This window comes from Heteronotia binoei, chromosome 6 (genome assembly GCF_032191835.1).
Source record: "Heteronotia binoei isolate CCM8104 ecotype False Entrance Well chromosome 6, APGP_CSIRO_Hbin_v1, whole genome shotgun sequence".
Lineage (NCBI taxonomy): Eukaryota > Metazoa > Chordata > Lepidosauria > Squamata > Gekkonidae > Heteronotia > Heteronotia binoei.
In genome coordinates, this window is record NC_083228.1 from 144,351,271 (window position 1) to 144,356,387 (window position 5,117).

The 5,117-nt window shown below is 49.9% G+C and overlaps 1 non-coding gene across 1 annotated transcript; it reads left to right on the forward strand.

Moving 5' to 3' along the window:
- Positions 1-2,443: 2,443 nt before the first annotated feature.
- TRNAA-GGC (transfer RNA alanine (anticodon GGC)) lies at positions 2,444-2,510 on the forward strand. Its single transcript has one exon. It is a non-coding gene; the product is annotated as a tRNA-Ala (tRNA).
- Positions 2,511-5,117: the final 2,607 nt, after the last annotated feature.

The following is a 5,117-nucleotide window of genomic DNA, read 5'->3' on the forward strand; positions in this document are numbered from 1 at the left end:
GGAGAGGGCTCTCACAGCAGCTGCCCTTTCAAGGACAACCTCTGCCAGAGCTATGGCTGAGCCAAGGCCATTCCAGCAGCTGCAAGTGGAGGAGTGGGGAATCAAACCCGGTTCTCCCAGATAAGAGTCTGCACACTTCACCACTACACCAAACTTGCTCTTAAAGTCCAGGATGCGTGTTTGCCACCTACGTTGCTCAATTATCATTAACTATCGATGGAGAGACTTTGATTTCTTCTTGAACTAACTGATAGAATTGTTGAGACACTATGATGTTTTCCTGAATGAATTTGCCATTACTGAAATTATTCATACCAATGCTGGTTGGAATTTCTACTGGAATATAATATGTACAAGTGATTCCTGTTCTCAAATAAATGTTTATTGCAGTAAAAATAAATAAATACATTTTAAAAACAAATAAATACATTTGAGGAAGAACTTCCTGAGAGCGAGGTATGTTCTACACTGGAACAATCTCCCTTGTGAAGTGGTGGATTCTTCAGTGCTTAAGGTTTTTAACTGAATACTTATTTGTCGGGGATATTAAAGCTGTCATTCCTGCGTAGATTGGGGGTTGGACTAGATGACCCTGGTGGTCCCTTCCAACTCTGAGATTGAATAAATAAATAAATGAAGTAGGGCTAAGTGAAAGCACTGGAAAACTCCATCCACTTATTCCTTGTGTCAAGCATGCGGGTTCAATGACAAGTCGAAGTTGATACAAAGACTACATTTATTGATATACCGATACTTTAGTGTAACAGGTTCTTGAGAGTAATGCTGCCAATACATTGATACAATACTTTTAAGGCTTACTTCAAAAGGATTCCAAGGGATGGGGGTGCAGGGTAGCATTCACACATAAACTATCATAAATGTCTACGTTCCCATAGTGTTATCAGGACTTCGTCCTTGCTTTCCCCAGATGGCTCGTACTCCCTTACAGGAATGTATGGGAAGGTGCTGATTACTTGGTTCCAGTTCTCACTACCTCTAATTATAAGCCCTAAAGCAAGATGGGGGGAAGGGAAAGAATAACAAGCTAACAAGGTTGGATCCTCCATGATACTTCACAGACCAGGTTTAGGCGGGACCCTAAAACAATCAATTATCAATGGAATTTTACCATGCTTGACACCTTGCCCATCAAACCTGAAAACCCTGGTTAATCTTATCTATCTGTCTGTCTGCCTGTCCGTACGTTCACCTGTCTGCCTGCCTGTGCTGGTTGTATACTGATCTGGTCTGTTCTTACATGAGTCCTTTGTTCTGCATTCCCAAAAGTTAGTTCACTAAGATCCTAAGGACTATGCTCGACGTGTTGATGTCCAGTTTGGCTTCTCTTTCGACAACCTAACCCAGCTCGCTAAACCGCCTGATCTTTGGCTGCTTCCTTGGCAGGGAACTGCTGACTATGAACTATGAACAGAGGGCCACTACCCATGACTGCTTTTCTGCATTGAGCTCAAGGGGTTACAGCAAGGGTCTCCAATGGGGTTGCCCAAATCCAATTCAAGAAATAGCTGGGGACTTTGGGGGGTGGAGCCAGGAGACTTTGGGGGTGGAGCCAGGAGACATTAGGGGTGGAGCCAAGATCAAGGCTGTGACAAGCATAAGTGAACTCCAAAGGGAGTTCTGGCCATCACATTTAAAGAGACGGCACACCTTTTCCATGCCTTCCTTCCATAGGAAGTAATGAAGGATAGGGTCACCTTCTTTTGGGGCTCATAGAATTGGACCCCCTGGTCCATTTTTTTTAAACTTGGGGGGCATTTTGGGGAGAGGTGCTAGATGCTATACTGAAAATTTGGTGCCTCTACCCCAAAAAACAGCCCCCCAGAGCCCCAGATACCCACAGATCAATTCTCCATGATTTTCTATGGGAATAAATCTCCATGGGGAATAATAGAGTTCCCAGCAGACATTTCCCTCCCCTCCCCCCGCTTTCTGATGACCCTGAAGTGGGGGAGGGCCTCCAAACCGGGGGATCCCCTGTCCCCACCTGGGGATTGGCAACCCTAGTCCCCAACCCCTGGGCCAGGGACCAGTACCAGACCGTGGCCTGTTTGCAACGGGCCATGCAGCTTCACCGCCCCATGCCCCGCACCCTCGCCCCCCCCCCCTGCGGCACCCCCTTCCCCCGATTTCACCATTTTAAGGCCGGGGAAGGGGCGCTGAAGCGTCTCCCAGGCCGACCTCTCCCCTGCCGATCAGCCGGGAAAAGAGTAAAGCTTGAGAAAAGTTTAGAGAGGCTCAGTCTGTGCTTCACAATTACAACGCAACATTTGTTCACAGAAAACAGCGTATAGTAAAGAAAGAAGGCACCATCAGACTGCTGCGTTCAAAATTAATAAGGCGGTCCCAGAGGAAGGATCATAAGGATCCGAAACGAGAACGGACCGGTCTTGCGTCGTCGGACTGTATCGGACTGGGGAGGGACGGTGGCTCAGTGGTAGAGCATCTGCTTGGCAAGCAGAAGGTCCCAGGTTCAATCCCTGGCATCTCCAAAAAAGGGTCCAGGCAAATAGGCGTGAAAAACCTCAGCTTGAGACCCTAGAGAGCCGCTGCCAGTCTGAGAAGACAATATTGACTTTGATGGTCCAAGGGTCTGATTCAGTAGAAGGCAGCTTCATATGTTCACATGTTTGGAAAGAACCTGATATCATCTTATGGACGGTAGTGAAGCTGTGCGCTTCGGATGGTATTTGTCACTGAATTTGTGACTGAAATTCACATCGTATTACTATGTTGTGAATGGAAAGCCCTGTAATTATATTTTAAGAACATAAGAACATAAGAGAAGCCATGTTGGATCAGGCCAGTGGCCCCTCCAGTCCAACACTCTGTGTCACATAAGAACATAAGAGAAGCCATGTTGGATCAGGCCAATGGCCCCTCCAGTCCAACACTCTGTGTCACATAAGAACATAAGAGAAGCCATGTTGGATCAGGCCAACGGCCCCTCCAGTCCAACACTCTGTGTCACATAAGAACATAAGAGAAGCCATGTTGGATCAGGCCAACGGCCCATCCAGTCCAACACTCTGTGTCACACAGTGGCAAAAAAAATTTATATATACACACACACTGTGGCTAATAGCCACTGATGGACCTGTGCTCCATTTTGATATTGTTTTGTAACACGGAGAGTATCTTTTCTGTCATTTCCTGTTAACCTCCATGGTCCCGGCATTGTTTGACGGGAAAACCGCCGCGGCATCGGTGAGGGACGCTGTCTTTGCCTCCTTCCTGGGAGGGCAGGGGGGGTGGCCTAGGAAGAGGTTCATGGCCCCTTCCCTGGCCTTAAAATGGTGAGAATGGGGGTGAGGCGGTGGCGAGGCTGTGGGGGGGGGGGGGAGGAGGGAGAAGAAAACAGGGGGAGGAAAATAGATCCAAATGGGCAGCCATGTTGGTCTGAAGCAGCACAACAAAGTAGTGAAGTTGCACCTTTAAGAGGTGGCGAGGCTGCGCAGAGGGGGAAGGAGGGAGGAGAAAGCTGGGGGGAGGAGGAGGCTGCAGGGTTGTGTGGGGAGCAGCGGCGAGGTTGCGCGGGGGGGGTGAAGGAGGGGGGAGGAGGAGGCGCTGCGGACAGGGCCGGTGCATGGGAGTAGGCAAAGTAGGCGGTCGCCTACAGCGCCACCTGGCGTCCCCTCCCAAAGCATGATTCTGGTTCCTGACCACTGTCCCCTTGTCCTCTCCCATCATCAAGCTGCCCTCGACAAAGCCAAGCCGTGAGATTCAGAGAGCCCGGCAAAGCAAGCTATCCCTCTCTTCTTGCCCAAGAGAGGAGCCTCAGCCAATGGAGAAAACAAGAGGCGTTGCTCTGTAACTCCTGTGCGATTGAGAAAGCCTGGCAAAGCAAGCTGTGATGCAGAAGGAAGCAAGAGAGAGGGAGAAGGAAGCAGATGACAGCCAGTTGCTCGGGGGCCTGATAGGAGCCCTCCGAGGGCCTAATTCTGCCCCTGGGCTGCAGGTTTAACACACCTGCCTTATGCTCTTCAACTGTAGACCGACATGGCTACTAGGCTTGCTTGCCAATCCCCAGTTCCCAGCGAGGGTTCTTCCGCTTTCCCAGACTCCTTCCCACCCCCAGTCAGCTGGCCAGCGGGGGGAAGCCCCGTCCCCACAGACCATGTGACTTTCCTCCTCCGCAGGCTTCAGTCTCCGATTGAAAGGCTTCCTCTTGGGATGGGGTGTCTGTGTTGCTGTGAAGAAGTTGGCAGCAACTCGTGAGTAGAGAGGCCAATCCCTCGCTTCAGAGTCACCAGAAACGGAGGTGGGGGAGGGAAATGTCTGCTGGGCGCTTCATTATTCCCTATGTGGAGCTCAAGTCTCATAATGGGGAATTGATCTGGAGGTTTCAGGGGGCTCTGGGGGAGCTTTTTTTTTTAGGTAGAAGCACCACATTTTCAGTATAGTATCTAGTGCCTCTCCCCAAAGTACCCCCCAAGTTTCAAAACGATTGGACCAGGGGGTCCAATTCTATGAGCCCCCAAAGAAGCCCCTATCCTTCACTATTTCCTGTGGAAGGAAGACATTTAAAAAGGAGTGCTGTCCCTTTAAATGTGATGGCCAGAACTCCCTTGGAGTTCAATTATGCTTGTCACACCCTTGTTCCTGGCTCCGCCCCCAATGTCTCCTGGCTCCACCCCCAAAGTCCCCAGATATTTCTTGAATTGGACTTGGCAACCCGAATGGCTACCAACCTCCGTCGAAGGTTCGGCAGTCTGGGCGTACCTGAATGGCAGAACATTTATCTGTGTGCGAATCGCATGCTCTGGACTCCAGCACCTATTTCTTCACGATATATGTTTTAACCTTTACGAAGACCCCTTCTCATTGCCATAAGCCAGCCAGCCAGCCAGCCGCAACACACAGATGTTTCATACAGATGTTTCAATAAATTCGACAAGACAGAGTTCATGCTATGGCCTTGGCTTTGCACACTGTTTTGTTTCGCTCCGCCCGAAGAGCCCGCTTTAGAGGGCTCAAAAGAACCAGCTCCCTAATGGGGCTTGTCACATTGCGACATCTCGGAAGAAGAGCAAAGCGAAAGGCCAAACGCAGCTGAGAACGGAGTCGCGTCTCTTGCGTGGTGCAGATTTTGCCGGAAG